Raw genomic sequence first — 20,094 nt, 5'->3', positions numbered from 1 at the left:
AGTCAAACCAGTTCATTTCATAGTCAAATTTCACTAACCGACATGACAATACTACATAATGTACTTGTCTGCATTTCATAGTTCAACTTTTTGAATTCATAGTCAAACCAGTTCATTTCATAGTCAAATTTCACTGACCGACATGACAATACTACAGAATGTACTTGTCTGCATTTCATAGTTCAACTTTTTGAATTCATAGTCAAACCAGTTCATTTCATAGTCAAATTTCACTGACCGACATGACAATACTACAAAATGTACTTGTCTGCATTTCATAGTTCAACTTTTTGAATTCATAGTCAAACCAGTTCATTTCATAATAAAAAAGAATTGTCTGTAATATGATTTCTTCTATAAATGGGTGTCACTCATTATGAAAAATTTAACTGAGAAAGTAACTCCGATTTAAAAGAAAAAGAAGGCTAATGGCATACTGCAATTGCGGAGGAGAACGTATCGTTAGGATTTCGGGTACAGCTAAAAACCCAGGAAGATTGTTTTACGCTTGCCCATATTTGGTATCATGTTCTTAACGTCATTCAAATTTAAACCCTCGTGTTTACATCACAAAAATTTATTTTCTTACTGTGAATATTAAATTTAACAGGGACCAAAATGCGGGTTTATCAGTTGGGTTGATGAAGAGAATGACCAATCTTCTATGGTAATAGCTAAAGTAGCTACTCTAATAAGCTCTTTCAATCAGAAAATAAGAAGTTAAAGATAGCGTTGGTTTGTAGTTGGGTGTTGTTCTTGGCAGTTCTTGTTTACAAGTTGTAAGCTTTTCAATATTGTTTTTATGGTTTTGAAGTTGTTAGGTCAATAAATTATTGTATTTGTAACGTTAAAACAAATGTTGTAGTCGTTCTTATGTTGTATGTATTGATAAGTAATTAGTAGGTCATTAATTTGTTGTAATTGTCGTAACGTTATATTTTTTGTCATCCGTTGAGTAAACTGTAAAAATAAACTAATAATGAAATCCAACATTAATTTATATATACATTTATATAATCCAACTACATAGGACAAAGACTAGACCCCCAAATAATTTTTGCCATCCGTAGACGAAACTCTAAAGCTGCGTTCTTTGGGTCAATAAGAACACGTATTGGTTGACCTGAAACCAATTACTCCATAAACATACAAACAAAAACACCGCAATCTCCCAAATGACTACTTTGTTGGGGAACATTTTCCTCATAAATGAATTGCATATTCAATGGAATCCTTGGGATGTTCCTTCGGGCCCAATACTTAATCTTGTCCAAATAATTTGCCACCCGACGTTCAAATTTGGAAAAGATTCCTTCAGATTTGAATTTTTCATAAGCCCCTCTACCAAGACTGTCATAAATATGCACTTCCATTGACGCTAATCGTAGTTCCCCAAATAGCCAATGATTAGGGGATGAATAAATCGGCAATAAGACCTGTATAAGGATCAGAAAATAAAATTATGTTTATTTACATCACAATACAAAAACATAACAAAAAAACGATATTATTTTCAATATAAACTATTAAGTTTACCGTATCAACATCCCACCAAGCAACCATGAAGTTGGGGTACGTAGCAATACCAGCCATAAACGCCCTCCAGTCCTGTCCTTCTTCCAAAGCGTGAGAAACAAAAAAATTTGAAGGCATTATTGTATGTCGGTCGCTCTCAAACCGTCTCTCCATCAATAGTCGATACCAAATGGTTATATGCTGCACACATGATAGTTTTGTTATTGACTAAAAAACAATTAACTTTTAAAATAATTAATGAACAATTAATTTACCGCTGACTCCAACCATCCGTCGTGTGTATGCCCAAACAATGAGCTCCAAAAATTTCTATCTAACACGAAATTAAACAAACGATGCTGGACATCATATGAATGCAATACATAATTTTGGATGACAACCTCACCAGGTTGCAGGCGCAACATGGAGAAGTCATGAGCAACACCAAAAACTGGAGGAGGAACGAGGCTTGTTGATTTGATATCAACCTTCTTTTTTGCTTCGGTGTCGTGTGCAACTAAAAACAATATTCAAATGTTTAAATTTATATCTTTCAGATAATTCACATAAACATAAAATCATCAGTTTATAAATAAAACGAATACCTCGGTGTAAGGAGGGCACAAATATTGTGATGGTTTTCGACTCCTCGGTTTATCGGGTGTAACTTCTTTGTCATCATCATCATGAAAATAATCTACAATTCCCGTTATTATTAGTTCGTCTTCGTCCGGCACATCATCATCAAATTTGTTCCCCGTATTGTCATTCCTCTCATCCCACTCCTATATTAAAAATAATACTTTATACTTAATAACGAAATACACATAATTTAATAAGCAATAATATCTAAATAAACAAAATATTTATATTAATGTAACTATAAGAACCTCTTTCACTTCACTATAATCATTTACATCAAACATATCATCATCAAATTTGTTCCCCGCATACTCATTCCTCTCCTCCAACACCTACATTAAAAATATAACTTTTTACTTACTAACGAAAGACACTTTATTAAAAAGTAATTATTAAAATCGTAAATGTAACATCTATAACAACCTTGTCGTCTTGAATATCACCAAAAACATTTTTAGTTGTATTGTTTTTATTCATCACTTCATCTTGCACAACCTATATTTTCAAATATAAAATATGAACACAGGTATTCATATATATTAATAAAATTTAATAAATAATGTAGCGTGTAACTAACCTGTTCATCATAATTTCTTTGTGACACTGTCGGTTCATCAAAAATAATGTCGTTCCAAAATTGTTCATTATTCACTTGTTCAACAAAAACCTCTGTAGGTTGTCAGTTCATAAACACATGCTGCTCCAGTGCATGTAGCCGTTTCAACACCTCGTCTAGCTTTTGTTTCCCACTGCCCCGACCTCTACCATGAGAGCGACCACTGGACGACATACTAGACGAAGATTCGTCTTGTCTCCTAAAATGGTCACATACTGGGGATGGAACTGTTTTCCCTTCACCATATACATACTCTTGAAATGACATATAATAAAAAGATGTCATCTCACCATCACCCGGTAACATGTTTTGTCTTGGTGGTAGCCCCTCCCAAAAAATTAAACATATTAAAAATGCATATAAAAGTATAATAATCAAGTTTATTAATAATAAACGAAATATTTTTAAACCTGCATCTTTGACCAAATCTTGTTCACGTCAACCCATTTCAATTTTTTTGTTCCACTCCATCGTTTCATCCGAGGCAAGTCTTTATTTTTTCTCGATGCAAATCCACATGCACGAACAGCCGGAATCATCTCATATATCCATATCTACAATTTTTTACAATTACAGTAATAAAAGTTAAAATTAAAATAAAAAACATAACAATAAAACAATTTAAATATAAGAAAATTTTTATACCCTTATTGGAGCCGTAAATCCTGAGACGGAGTACTTTAAAGTTTGACCACGCTCAGAAAGTGATAAATAGTTATGTATTTTGTTCCATGTATCCTCAAGGTCAACATAAGTAAAATCCTAGAGATAGCTACCCCAAGCGAAGCTAACAAAAAAAAAAAAACAAAATTGATTATTATATAAATTATAACTTTAATAAAATAGAACTTTTAACGTAAACAAAATATACCTGTTCCAGAGATCCAAATTCTCAGCAAAAAAAAACCAATCTTGTGGCACCCGACCGTTAACTTTTTTACCCAAAAAGCCTTCACACAAAATGTATATCAAACATACTCTAACTGCATCAACGTCGTCAAGTGCTAGGAATGTTCGATTTAAAATTAAACATTTCAGGTCGCCGATTTTCACCGAACTATTAGTATGGTCCGGAAATAACCGTTCACGCAATAAACATCTTTTTTTACTACTTATTAATTTTTCCGACCCTTTTCTCCCAATGTTTTTTGGATACTCCCCAAAATTGAAGCCGGTAATCAAACAAAACTCTTCCGGCCCATAAACCATTTTCGTATTGCCTACTCGAAAATATAAACATTTTATTCCATCTGGAGATAAAACAGGGTCCGGCCGGATCTGATGAAGGAACATTTTATGAAACAATAATGCGTCCCCTTGTAAACGAGGGACATCAATAAAATAACAAAAGACGGTATCTCTGAAAATAGCACGTCGGACATCATCTAAAACTTCAAATACTTCCCATATGTTACCGCTAGAGCCTTTTAAGTTCGCAAATGCTTTCATATTCATTAAACTAAAATTATGCTGCAAAAAAAAGCACAAAAACAAATTAGATAACTAAAAAATATATTTTTTTAAAATATATGATTACAAACTGCAAATACATTTTCTTAATTACTAATATATATATTTCCGATAAAAAACAATAACATACACATATATAAACAATTTTCCAAGTTATACAACAAATATATTTACGATAGAAAACAATATCATATATAATTATATAAACATTTTATTAAACATATTTTCAACTTAAACGACAAATATATCAACGACAAATTTTCAACTTAAACAAATTTTCAACTTAAACGACAAATATATAAACAATTTTTATCTTTCTAATTAAAACTAACATTTTATAACCATATAAACAAAAAAAATTTAAAAATAAAACGACAACCAAATTAACAATTTTGCAAGTTATACGACAACTTTATAGAAAATTTCAACTTACACGACAAATACAAACAATTTCTAACAATATATATACGACAAATTTTCAATTTATACAAATGTTATACTTATACGACAAACACAAACGACAAATTTTCAACTTATACAAATGTTATACTTATACGACAAATATATATACAAACGACTATTTTGCACTTTATAGAATATACAAGATTTCAGGTTATACAACAACTAAAAAAACAACAAAAATAACAAATTGTAAACATTATCTACGCAGTCTCTACTTGTCTCTACTTGCATTTAAACTTCAAGTATACTAAAAAAATATTAAAACTATCAAACACAACAAAATTACCCTTTTTTAACACTAAATAATACAACAAATGATAAAATAAAGAGATTGTTGACATTAAAAGAGTTAAAATCTAACCATATTTGCGGGATTGTTGACATAATCCTCCATTTTCTTCAAAAACTAGCCAAAATTCCGAGAGAAGCCCAAAGTTAGAGAGAGTTTTTATGTAGAGAATGGTGAAAAATGGAGAAAAAAAAAACATTTTTATACTCAAATCGAGGGCATTTCGCAGATGAGAAGCCATTTCGCAGATGGACCTTCTCATCTGCGAAAGTACAAGTACCTAAAGCACAACTGTGCTTTAGGCGCTTGTACTTTCGCAAATGAGAATGACATTTCGCAGATGGGACCTTCTCATCTGCGAAATGGGTGGCTATTTTTGTAATTTCGATTTTTTTTTGGCTATTTTTGTAATGCAATTAGTGTAAATGACTATTTTTGTCATTTTAACTATAGTAAAAACTATCAAAAAATTTCATTTGCAAACATATGATACAAACCTATTACCGCCTAAAAATACATTTCAACAACATAAGAAGAAGCAATGAATAAACAATAATATTAGTTCGAGTTTTTTTATTTCTTCATTTTTTTAACTTTTGATTTTTTTTTTTATCTTTTTAAACTAAATATTAGTTCGAGTTTGTAATATTTAACAATTATAAAAGTTTTACATAATAAAAATATTAGGCATTATAATATTTTTCGTTCATACTATTTTTGAATCATATTATTTTTGGATCATAAAATTTTAAATTAAATTATTTTGGATCATATATTTTTAAATTATATGATTTTAGATTAATAATATATTTAATTAAATAATGTTTTTGTTAATTTTTTTTGGATGATTATATATTCTAAATCTTTTAAGTTTACATAAAATATATATAATTAAGGATCATAAAATATTTGAATAAAAATATTTTTAGATAAGAAATTAGGAGCACATATTTTTGCTGCAAAACCTTCATGTGTACCTGTGCGATGGAGGAATATAATATTTATATGTGAATGTTAACCACCCCCACCGCAACCACCATACAACCACACATTTCTTTTTGCCTTAAAACTCTTTCGTGTACCGCCGACAGATGAATGCAATATTCATATGTGAATGTAAAAGTAAGTATATTCTCGCATATTCAAAATCTATGGCTTAAGCGCTCCACCGTATCGAGACGACTGAATAAATAATATTCATTTATGAATAAATCTATTCATATATGAATATATAAGTATATTCATTTATTCATATATAAATATATAAGTATATTTATATATGAATAAGTCTGTGTTGTTTCACACGTGAATATTCATGTATGAGTATGACGGTTGGTGCTGGAGCTGGTGGTGGCAGTGGCGGTGGTGGTGTTGGTGGGTGACATATGTATTGGTGATGATGACATATATTCATATATGAATAAGTATATATTCATATATTCATATATATATATATATATATATATATATATATATATATATATATATATATATATATTAATATATGAAAAAAAATGTGTATTCCTATGTGATTATTCATATATGAATATAACGGTTGGTGGTAGAGGTGATGACAGTAATAGGGTAGCGATGGCTGTGGTAGTGGTGGTTGTTATGGCGGGGGTGATGAATATTGTCACACCCCCGAACCGGAACGGCGGAAACGTTCGGGGGTGGCTGATGTCATGCGTAGTATCACAACAATTGTATCATAGCAAGCATAGTAAACTCAACCAGACATTGAATACATATGTTAAAAAGGTTTACATTGTTTAATACATAGTTTTGTTCTTATCAAAGGTAAAATAGAAGGTGCGACTCTAACGCTTCGACTTCTCCGAACTCCTGGAAATACCTGTCTACTAATTCCCTGAGAATACAAGCAATTTTGAAAATATATCAGCACAAAGCTGGTGAGTTCATAAGCATTTAGTTTTGGTGGAAAAGTGTTCTTTGAATCCTTTAGAAAAGTGTTCCTCAAGAAAATCTTATATTTTCTTATGAAAAGCGTGTTTGAAAACCCATTCATTCCATGACTTCCAGGTTCGTACAGAACGTGTACAATCCAATGTGTCGTGGAATGAATAGGAATATCCATTGAAAAACAATCTGTTTTGAATAGCCGGTTTATCCCGGGAAAATCCTATATTTTCCCTAAAGGTTGATGGTTGATTATCCGTTCTAAACTGAGGTGTGCAAGTATCTACCATACTCGAAAAGCAGTTTTCTTTTAAAAACCCGGGTTACACCCAGAGAGGTATATTAGCCTTATTATATAAATAAAACTAAATAATAGAAAATCGTGATGAACTAAGTCTTGAAGGTATTATTAGTAACACCCTCCAGTAATCTATCGGTTATTACTTTGATGTTAGCTCATTTGATTCATTATTACAAATGTAAATTCCTGTTCTCATTATAGGCTGATTATTAAGATACAATTTGTGGGTTTTAATTTTTTTTATTACATCGTTAGATTTGATCAAAGCTATTGTTGATATCTATCGAGGCTGCATATACCTGAAAATAAGAAAGGGTGTTATAAATGCTTTGGGCGTATTCATCAAGTAATATACGATAACTGAGACAAGTAATATACGATAACTGAGAATGGAATCGATCTAGTTATTTGAATATGATTTTGATGATGATGATGATGTAAACTTTGTATGCATTGCGGAAGACAAAACAGGTATATGTTTGTTTTGTATTTTATATTTTTGAAATGGAATATTTGACTGATTAGCCTAATTGCATAAAGCAGGAACGATTATTGAAACTTTGTCACTATAGTTAACTGGGTAGCGATTACAAGTCGTTGTGATTAATAGTGTGATTATTGATACAAAAATTCAATGTCAATCAAAGAAAAAATGGATGTCATTAATGAATATTAATAAATTCCTTCGTTATCTGTTTTCAGTTCATTTTAAGTCGTTAATTCATAACCGAATAACGATTGTTACTAGTAGAGGCAGTAAAAATTTTGTTTTATTAATATATAAACATATTGAGTTCGTTAATGTATAATCATTAGTTCCTTAATGAATTTTTTGGATTGATTGAATAGACAGTGATTGATGTAGTACTAATAGCAATGGAAGTGACATAGAAATATTTGAATGTGGTGACGAAGATGAAGTTAACAACTCATAGGTGATTGATGTATGATACTAAGAAAGGAATCGATGCTATAGTAGGTATATGAACTAACGAAAACAATGTTTTTGATCAGCTTATGATTCGGATACATTGAATGATTCATGCAGTAAATCACCTGATGGAACAACAAAATTGTGGCAACCTGTTGTGGGAAAAGAATATATGCATGTTGAGGAGGCAGCATACGAGTCATTAGAACATGCAATAGCAATGAATAGGAAATATGCGGAAGAAGTGTGATTTGATGTTCCGTTGAATACCACAACGAGGTTTGGAGACAATCTTTAAATAAAAATATGTGGTTTGCAACTGGAATGGGAAGGTAAAAAATAAAGATGTTGATACACCGAATACATAACATAGTGGGAGGAAGAAACGTAATTCAAACTATTGCATGACATAATGTAAAGCTTTTGTTGTTTTTTTGCGTGAACAATTGGCATCAGAAGTGTTAAAAGTTATAAAATTTGAACAGTTGCACAACCTCCTCTCACTACTAGAAACATGGGTTTTAGTGACGGAAAAATCTATCGCTATTCCGTCGCTAAATGTTGTTTGCGATGGATCGGCGATGGATTCACTCCATAGGTAATAAAAAGGTGGCTAATTTCTCAGCGAGGGTTTTAGCGACGGATTGGTTTTTCCTTGCGACAAAGGTAGCGACAGAATATCCGTCGCTAAATGTCACTAAATGTCACTCAATGCATTCCGTCGCTGTTCTGTCGCAAATTTCCATGAACAGTTTTTTTTTTTCCGTAGCTAATCCCTTGCAAAATTCATATACTATTTTTTTTTCCATCGTTGATGTATTGCAAACTTTAGACATGATTTTTTTCCATCACTAATCCCTTGCAAAATTCATACATTAAATTTTTTTCCTTTCCGTCGCTGATCCGTCGCACACTTTAGACATGGTTTTTTTTTTCCGTAGTTAATCCCTCGCAAAATTCATGCATTAAAATACTTTTTATTTTCTCACCACGAACTTGTAATATCATTTTTTTTATTATGATTCTAAAAGAAAAAAAATACTACAATCATCAAATTATTATACTAAAGAACATCAAATAATGATACAACCAAGCATTACAGTACCAAAACTATCAAACTTTACCAAAGTGTCATTCAAAAAACATCCAAAAATGAAACTATCCACATAACATCAAACTCCCAACGGTTTAACTTCAAAATAACATTTTAGCACCAAGAAATCCAAAGTATGCAAAAGAGGTACAAACAGAAAAAAGTTTAACCTTCAAAATAACATTTTAGTTGCTCTCTTCATTTCATGTCCATCCAATCATCTTCAGTTCTCATTCCTATAAAACATTATTCAAAACAATCAAAAACATCAAATACAAAAGGTTAACAAGTCATTCAAAAACATCAAATACTAATGGTTAACATCATATTACCTCTAATTTTCAATTTCCCATCATATTTTGCAAGGCTGCATACATCTTCTCCATTGCTTCATATTTTGCATCAATTTGTTATTGTTTGGCATCTATTGCTGTAGCTTTGGCATCCATTTCCTCACGCATTTTTTGATGTTTAGCTTCCATTTCTGCAGCTTTAGCATCCATTTCGCCACACATCTCGTTTAGCTTCCAGTTCATAGACAACCTAAAGTACAATACCGTGATAGGAAACTTTGTAAGTACAATGCCATGATAGGAAAATTTATAAGTACAATGCCATGATAGGAAACTTTGTAAGTACAATGCCATGATAGGAAACTTTATAAGTATAATACCATGATAGAAAACTTTGTAAGTACAATGCCATGATAGGAAACTTTGTAAGCACAATGCCATGATAGGAAACTTTGTAAGTACAATGCCATGATAGGAAACTTTATAAGTATAATACCATGATAGAAAACTTTGTAAGTACAATGCCATGATAGGAAACTTTGTAAGCACAATGCCGTGATAGGAAACTTTGTAAGTACAATGCCATGATAGGAAACTTTGTAAGTGCAATGCTATGATAGGAAATTTTTATAAAGTACAAAATTAAACGAACCTCTTGGGATGTTATTGTACTAGATGTTCCTTCCAAAAAGCTCGCTGGATCAAACAGTTCGCTCAGTCGATAAGTAAATACACAAAACAAGAAGGGTAAAATGGTGATTTACTCACATTAAGTCCATATGAATTAGACAAACAGAAGAGTATAGTGGTCATTTAGCACAAATGTTCTAAAAAAACATTATTAAGTTAAGTTGATGTTTGTAATGGTGTACCTGTCTCAGGGGAGTGACATTGATATCAGCTGCAAAAATAGATGTGGAGGAGGAAGTTGAAGTTGAAGCTGCCGTGGCATAAAAAATTTAACCATGAGTCCATGATTCATGGTTAGATCACAAGTGAAGTGATATCAGTTAACCATGGTTAGATTTTATTAGTGATGTCATATCTATGCATGAAGGAGACATGGGGAAAAGCTACTTAAATCATTTGGAAACTTGAAGCTCCTGTAAATTTCATGCAAAGGAAACACAAAAGTATATTGGTTGATTATATTTTGTAGATTTTAAATTTTGTAAAATGCTGGATTTTGGTGTAGAGTGATGTGTGCATTGGATTATTTTGGGAAGCAAAAAAAGTATTAGTAAGTGAAATAAAGAATCATAAACTGGAAGAAACTGGATGCATTGATAACTTTGACAAATGTTGGACGGATATGCCCCTACTGGACTCACCTGCATCCAACCCAAATGGCTCATTTGACCTCTTTCAGGGGTTTACTTATGTCAAGCCTACAGTCTCTTTTCTTCATAGACAAAGCCCAGCATGCTAATGGTACTCTACTTATTTTTTCTAAAAAACTTGTATTTCTGATTTCAATTTTAGTGTGTTTAATTACAATTTTATTTGTGATATGCTTAGTCTCTATGGTTATTCATGGATAATTTAAATTTTCAATGCATGATTGTATGAAATTTCGATCAAGACATAATTTTGAGTTTTTGACTAGTTCCCACTGTATTTTGTAAAATGTTATTCATATGGTTATTCAGGTCTTTATTTGTTTATTGTTGCATCCTTCTTTTCTTCTTACATCTAGTTCTCAAGCTATCTCTAATTCTCAATTAACCTGTTAAATTCAACTAGCATAAAAAAGATATAAAAATTCAGTGTCTATTCTTATATGAAGGCACCAAAATATATAAAAAAACATAACAGAGCAGAAGGTACCTTGATAATCTCTACGCCACTTTCACCAGGAAAAAGAGGCTGTAAATGTCCAAAACTCATAAAGATCAGCAAAAGCTTTTTAAAAGTTGCAACTTTAAAAAATTCTAAGCCACAAGAGCACACAGAAAAAAAAGGAACTGAAAGTTAAAATGATTCTAAAAGTAATTACAAAAATGGTCGATATGGTTTCTTATTTTTACTGTGTTTAGTTCCAGAATCAAAAGTTTTTCCACTTTAGTCCTTATTTCAAGGTTTCACACGATCACATCAATTATGGTCACTGATTCCTAAAACTAAGAGAATATACAAAATAAAACTAAGAGAGATATACATGATTTTAGTTTAGTAAAATGGGCAACCCCATTCCTAACAGACATAATGAAGCTAAAGAAGATAATGGAGAAAATTACCCCTTAGAAGGTGCTTTCACATGGATCGTAAAGATAGGCCTTCAAGTCAACGAGTTTTACAGATTTTGGAATAAATTCATAATTGATGCAACACTAATTTAACAATTCATTTTAGGATCAAACTTTTGCAAATGTACTAATTACAATGATGCAGCATCAAAAAGGGGAATTCAATAGTGAATCTGACCTTTCATTATCCTAAGGGAAATTTAGGAATTTCATATACGGGTTAAAATAGCTTTTCCAAAGTTACATTTTTGTAATAAATAAGACTCATTTATGATAAAGTCACAACTTTTTATACATTAAAGTACAAATAATTTCTAGATTTGGATTTTAGGTGGTAAAAGGTCATCAACTTGTGTTGTATATTCAAGTTTTCTTCTAAAACCACTCTTTGGTCAAAATATCAATGGAATTTGAAATAATGTGTAAGAGTAGAAAATTTATAATAAAATCAGAACTCTAGAGATGGGTCTTTTATTGAAGTGTAAAGTCCCAAACAAACACTCAACTATGCATTTATTATATATTTTCATCCAGGGCATGAAAAACTTGTGGACAATATTATTAGTTTTATGACACCCCAATATTTAAGGACTTGTAAAAGCTACCTAATATTATTAGTAATAGTAATGTTAAAACTTAAAAGAATCAACAAGATGTAATTCAAAATGGACCAAAGAGTGGTGTTGGAGTTGTTAGCATGATCATTAATTCAACTATCTTGATGTTTGGAAATTTCTACAAACTGGTCCCTGCTTTCTGATTTTTTACCATATTTAGTTCAAAATAAAAAAAATCAATTTTGGTCCTTAATTCAAAGCTTCACACCAGTTTTGGTCTAGAGAACCTCAAAATCGATATGAAACCTTACAACTAGAACAAAATTTAAAAAAAATTTCATAGTAAATCTTAGAAAGCACAGGTATGACACTTATAGACGTCTCAACTGAGTGACATTCCCTAACTCAGGTGTGAGTATTCCTTCCATAGATAGCCTTTTGAGATCACTTCAAGAAAAGAACCGATAATTAGTATTGTCTAGAGAAACCCATAAAGAAAATTATAATAAATTACAAGTAATTAACACTTTGGTGAATATCATCAATCAAATAAACATGAAAAAGGATATAAAAACAAAAATCATACATAAAGAACTCTTTATGTGTGATGGTTGAAAAATAAGTAATTAGGTATAGCTTTTTTTGCTTCACCAAAAAATTAAACGGAAAATCAAAAGAAAGTCATTAAAAGAGGTTTTGTGCTGCCTTTTGTATGATTCTCATGAATTATTGCAGGTATCCAGTTCCACCATTTGATTTTTCTGTCCAAGGAGTAACCTCTATATCAACAGATGTGCATAAATATGGGTTGGCACCCAAAGGAACAAGTCTAGCTTTATACAGAAGCAAAGCCGATTGCCCAGAGCCAGAGGTTCTTTATATATTTTCTTTTAATTTATATTTCATGTTAAAATAATCATTTTTTTTCTCAAAATGATTATATTTTATCTGCAGGAAATGGCTACTGTTAGTGTTGATGGCTCTGTTCTTGATCGAATTGGTAAAATCATGTCTTACCTTCGTCTTGGATCATCTGGAAAAATTCTTAAAAAGAAGAAGAAAGACAAGGATGTGAAAGGTATAAATTAACATTTCAACCTAAATTATAAATTAGTCACATCCATATATATTAAAGTTAATCTTGATATCACAGGAAAGTTCTCAGCTTTTTCTGGTAATTATGATGCTGAGAAATTTTTAAAACCTGAAAGAGAATTTCTGCCACCACCACCTCCCAGAAGCAATCATTCCGATGAAATAGAGAAAGTGGAGGTAGAGCCCACTGTTGCTCGTGTTGAGGAGGATGATATCTTTGTAGGAGAAGGAATTGACTATTCTGTCCCTAGTAAAGATATGAGCCAAAGCCCATTGTCAGAAGATATGGAAGAATCTCCTAAAAGAAAATAGAGACCTTCCTAATTCGATGACCCAACTTATGGCGCTTTTCCACCCTCGGACCCATCTCAAGACTGGCAACAAACAGTGAGAAAAATAGCAACATACTTTTATTTACTATTTTACCCTCACCTTGCTTAACAATTTACCAAATTTTCAGAATGGGTATGATGCTATGCAAGTGCAAGGCTATCAGGGAGAGTGGCAGTAGGAGTATCAATATGTGGAGCAGATGGGGTACCCCGAACAATATGTCCAACAAAATGGTCCAACGTATGATATGCAAGGAGGTTTGACCATGGAAGGGGACCCACATTTAATGACACAAGAAGAGAAAGATAGAGGTTTAGGGTCGGTGTTTAAGCGGGATGATACGAGGCTTCAACAATTAAGGGAAAAAGATACTCATGAGAAAGATCCGAATTTTATATCCGAGAGCTATTCGGAATGTTATCCGGGTTATCAAGAATATAATCGTGAGGTTGTTGATAGTGATGATGAAGCTGATTTATCCAAAATGGATATGGGTGGTCGAGTAAGTGTTTTTTTTCATTTACAATTGTATGTTAATGGGAGATGAAATATGTTAATTATGTAATATGTATAAAACAGGCAAAGGGTCAGCTTCATAGGTGGGACTTTGAGACAGAAGAGGAATGGGCGACATATAATGAGCAGAAGGAAGCCATGCCAAAAGCTGCGTTTCAGTTTGGTGTGAAGATGCAAGATGGACGAAAGACAAGAAAGCAGAACAAAGACCAAAAGATTACTAATGAGCTTCATAAGATTAATAAGATACTTGCCAAAAAGAAAATGAACAAAGGAGGAGATGCAAATGATGATGACAGTGGTGGTGATGAATCTCCTCATCCTGGAAAGAAGCTTAGGGTGTAATTGATTTGGTAGAGGTAGTTATAATGAAAGATAAGTCACCTGTTTCTTCTCAAATTCACGTTGTCACCTCCTAAATATGAAAGAGAATTCGGGAAAACCTAAAAATGTAAGGGTTCATGAATCCTTAAATTCTCATGAACTGGAAGACAAACTATGATGAATCAATCCCTAACTCAAGTTCTAATTCTAAGTGTCTATTCTTATATAGATGCAATCGATGGTAGACCTGAAACTAACTTGTAGATAATGAAGAAGGTATTTCATATGGCTACGAAACACAGTAACCAGAAAGTTTCAAGGTAAATTAAACCCTAAAAAAGTATATTGTGAAATTGAACTAAAACTAACCTAAGAGGGATGAGATTTACCTGAATCGGAGGTTAACGAAGAATACTTTCAAATTTAAAGATATGGAGTTAGCCGAAATCAGGTGAGTAGTGTCGTCATCTGTTCGAACAGAGATGGTGAGATAAAGCAGAAGCTAATTTCACTTAGTCAAGAGTGACAAAGCTGGAGGGAAGTAAAGTTACACTGCCTTCGTGAAGATGGAACTGGGTGTGCCAATTTCAGCGAGAGAAAAAAAGAAAACCTGCGCACCCCAAATAAAGTTTCCGTCCTCGTTCTCTCGCTAAACGCGTACCATATGACACAATTTTTTATCCCTCGCTGAACCCTAGCGAAGTGTCATCATTTTTCGAGTGATTAGTGAGGAATAGTGGTCCATCGTTAAATACTTGCAAGATCCGTAGCTAATCCCTCGATAAATCCTCACTAATATTCCATATATTAAATAAATAAAATAATTATCAAAACCATGGTAGATCTGTCGTATTTCCCTAGCTATAAGTCTAAATTTTGCTAGAGAATTAATCCGTAGCAAAATCCGTAACTGGAACTCAAGTTTCTAGTAGTGTCTGTATACTATATAATAGCCACGACATTCCAAAAAAGCTAGGAAGTTAACAAGTGCCAATAAAGAGTTTATAATGTGTGCATCGACAATAAAAACCGGTCCAACCAAGGCGTATAAACTACATGCCATATTAAAAGGTGGATATGAGTATCTTGGACCAAAGTTAGTGACTAAAAAATTTATACAAAGAAAATGGGCAACATTATTGGATAGAGGGATACACGGTTGGTAGTGAATAAAATGAATGAAAGGAAAAAATATATCCCAAACTAGACTTTTGAGTCAAAATGTGTTGATAGAGTGTTAAATGCTATGTTTTGGGCTGATGAGACTAATAAAGTTTTTTACAAGGAGTTTGGTGATGTAATCTCCTTTGATGCAAAGTTTAGAACGAATAAGTAAGTGATTACATGTTATATTGCATATGGTTTGTTTTACTGTTAAATTGTAATGAAATATAATATGTAATGCTTAAACATGTTTGGTTATTATAGGATGGAATGGTTTTTGTGCCCTCCACAACAATTGATAATAAAAAAAGATATGTTAATATTGGTGCTGGTTTACTCATAAATGAAAAGATAGAGTCTTATAAATGGTTGCTTGAAGCATTTTTTAAAGCACATGGGAGGGAACCATAATTGGTGTTAATACCGTGATTACATCATTTTACAGACTGTGGAAGTTGTTTTCCTTAATGTGAAACCCAAGTTGCGTTTATGGCATATAACGAAAAAGCTACCAGCAAAGGTATAGAATAATTTGTAGTAATTTGTTAATACCGTGATTACATAATATAAAAATAATTTTATAATGAAATTTTTTTGATTTTTTGAATATTATTTGTGTGTTGGTGTTGGATTATATGTATAAAAGGCATGTTTTTGTAGGTCAATGCAGATTTTTTTGAAAAGCACAAAATTCAGGAAGCAATTCAACGAATTAGTGTGGAATGTGGTATTGGAGCTAAAAGAATTTGAGGTTCTGTGGTCGAGATCAGGGCCGGTCCAAATGTATATGGGGCCCGGGGCGAAAAGAAAAAAAAATGGGCCCTTAAAGATAAATATAATAAAGATTCAAAAATAAATATCATTTATTATTGACTATAAGCACATTCAATTAACAATAAGAAGCAAACCAATTTGTTTATATTTTGAGCTAGTTTAAGTTTGAATCAACTTTAGGCCCTAAAAATCATTTTGATAATAATTATATATATATATATATATATATATATATATATATATATATATATATATATATATATATATATATATATATATATATATATATATATATATATATATACACTATATAGCCCATAAATTTTGGGCCCCCAGGAGTCGTGGGCCCTGGGCGGTCGCCCGGGTTGCCCACCGTCTGGACCGGCCCTGGTCGAGATTCAACAAATTGGTGTGGAATATGGTATTGGAGCTAAAAGAATTTAAGGTTAAGTGGAAGAGATTGATGAATGATAACAATCTAGAAGGAAAAAGATGGTTTAGACAGATGTATGACCGACGTAAATCGTGGATGCCGTTGTATTTTAAAGATATGTCGATGCATGGGCTAATAAAAATAACATCCAGGTTTAAAAGTAAGATTTTTTTTTATAAGTATATATACAAATCATGTTAATTTTCTTTTGTACTTCATGCTTAATTATGATACAAAAATTGGTTAACAACTGAATACACAACGTCGACTTGACAATGAAACAAAAAACACAAAGCATAAGTTTCAAATGGATACCATATTAGAAAAACATGCAATAAAGATGTATACAAAAACCATATTGGTAGAGGTTCGAAAGGAGATCTATAAAGGAGCACGATGATGTTCAATTGATTGGGTGGAAATGATTAACCGGTGGCTAGTAGTTATGATCATAGAACTGGACAAAAAACAAACATTTGAAGACGAAATGCAAGGTTAGTAACTACTAATTTTTTCCTTTTTGTTGTGACAACAAAAGGCGACTACATGATATGGGAGTGATTATAAAGTTACACCTGTAAAACTATAAAAGTTACTTTTATTTGGTGAATGACATAGCTATTGATCACAGTTGATTAATAACATATCTAATGATTACATAATTTGATGTAAGTTGAACTAAAGTTGTCAGAAAAAGATGTAAAATGTATGTGCGATCACTTCAATCGGATGGGACATTTGTGCAGGCATGTTTTTGCACTTTCGAAGAATAATCATGTTAATGAGATACCTAATCAGTTCATTATGAGAAGGTAGATAAGGGATATAATTGCAACACATTTTCTTCTCAACAAAAATGGATATGTGGTGATAGAGAACGAGAAATTTAAACTCCTAACTGAAGCGTATTTTAACATGGAGTATTGTATGGAGAGAATTAAAGGTAATAAGGAGAAATTGTTAGCGTTTGTGGAGGCAACTCGAGCAATGAGACATCTGTTGGATCAACAAAAATTCAGTGTAGATGGTTCAGATCAAAATGAAGAAGGATCGGTATAACTTTTTGGAGTTACTATTATGGAGCATATAAACATAAATGTTTCAAGTAAGATACGAAGAAAGGTATCAGGACTAAAAAAGGATGGTTAGTGCTCTTGAGAAAGCGACTTCGTCTTTGAAAAGTGGGTCACGAAAGTGCTCAGGCTACAAATTATATGTAAATCATAATTGGAGGACATGCAAGAAACGAATTAAGCAATATAATAAAAAGGGTACGGTGGAGATTTGAGTTTAAAGCATTGGTTAAATATGGTTATTTTTTTTATTTTTTTATTTCTAGTAGTATTTATTGTTAGTGTTGGTGTTATGAATAAAAGTGGTTTGCACGAACAGTGTTTTATTAATGAGCAAAAGTAAATGATAATGGATTTGTTAAAATTGTTTGTTGTAGTAGTGATTCGATTTATATTATAATGAATTTATTGATAAGTGTGTATACTCGTTTAAAAAAACCGGTTGATAGCACATGAATTACCAGTTGCACTCTGATATAAAGTTGAAAATCACTTATGAATACCACTATATTACAACTTACATGGTATCCATATTCTTGATTTAACATTGTACAACTTATGACATGGAAGGTAAACGATAAGAAAAAAAGTAATTATGCTATGATTAGAATAATATCAAACATGTGAAAAAAACATAAGTATTCAAACCATACTCCTTAATTAACAAAAGCAATTGTAAATATTCAAAAACATAAGATATTTATATGTTTTGTACTTGTTGCAATAACGAAAGAGCAGGATGTTTGGAAACATAAAGAAGTTAAACACGCTAAAACAGAGAAAAATAAGTTGCTAAACTTTAATTTTGTTAACCAAATTCCTTCAATCTATTGTGAATGGTTGTTGCAACCATAGCCAAAATACCTTTTCGCTGGACAACATGTGTAACAACCCGAAGTTGTTCATCGCCGAAAACCCATTCTACCCGTATAACTCGCCGTATGTCGAAACGTTCCGATGTCATTTTTGGGTTTAGTTAGTTAAATTTATATGTTTATTTTAATCCAATGAGTGTCCAAACCTTTTAGGAACTCATGAATCTAGCCCAAAAACGTTTATTTCAAAAAGTTAGAAACGTCCCCGCCGGGTGACGGAAACTTAATCGGGTGCGACCTAAAGTCCCGTTTAAGGCCGGTATCGGGTAGAATTCCACCGTGTCCAAGTTTTGTGAACTATATAAACGTGTTTAAACATTCATTTGAAGCTTTTTCTTCCTCTCTCTACTCTCTCTCTAACCTCTCTCCTAAATCCAAGTTTAAGGATCCAAAACTCAATTTTAAGGCCTCAAATCTTTAAGGTACCTTCCTAAACTCATTGTATAGCATCTTTGACCTTCAAATTCGAGATTTAATCATGATTTAAGACCTTGTATATGAGTTTACGGCCCTGGAAGGAGCTTAGGCCGTAAACTCATAATAAGTGGGTTTTTATGCCTTTAAACCCCTCCTAAACAATTTTGGGACTTAGATATGGCTTAATGACTTTATGAAATGGACCTAGAATGCCTTAATCTATAATTTGGGGACTTATATATGAGTTTACGGCCAAGGATGGTGTTTAGGCCGTAAACTCATGATTAAAGGGTTTTTAAGCCCTTAAACCCTTCCTAAACCTCAACAAGTCATGGATATGACTTCTAGAATAATTGCTTTAGCCTTGGAACACTTTAAACATAAATTTTGGGGGATTTATATGAGTTTATGGCCAAGGCATGTGCTTGGGCCGTAAACTCCTCAACCTTGGGTGTAAACTCAATTTAAGGTGTTAGAAAGCCCCTTTAACACCCCTAAAGCCTTAGAATAATTTTTAGAAGTGTTTACAAACAAGTTTTTGGCCTTCAAACATAATGAATCCCTCTATAGGAGAGTTTACGGCCATGAGGGGGGCCTCATAGGCCGTAAACTCCAAAAACACTCCAAATGTCCCATAAAAATTAATGTAAGGCCTTGAAATAATTTTAGCAATCACATGTGATTTGTTTGGAAGCAAAAACACAATTTTTCATGGGTTTATAGGAGTTTACGGCCATGAGTCCTATGCTAGGCCG

The 20,094-nt window shown here is 32.3% G+C and overlaps 1 pseudogene; it reads left to right on the top strand.

Annotated features, from left to right (window-relative positions):
• The first annotated feature begins 6,319 nt into the window (after positions 1–6,319).
• Positions 6,320–14,628, top strand: LOC111881673 (suppressor of mec-8 and unc-52 protein homolog 2-like; annotated as a pseudogene).
• The last annotated feature ends 5,466 nt before the right edge of the window (positions 14,629–20,094 follow it).

The sequence above is a fragment of the Lactuca sativa genome, chromosome 7 (genome assembly GCF_002870075.4).
Source record: "Lactuca sativa cultivar Salinas chromosome 7, Lsat_Salinas_v11, whole genome shotgun sequence".
In the NCBI taxonomy this organism is placed as follows: Eukaryota; Viridiplantae; Streptophyta; class Magnoliopsida; order Asterales; family Asteraceae; genus Lactuca; species Lactuca sativa.
This window is presented reverse-complemented; position numbering and strand designations above follow the sequence as displayed.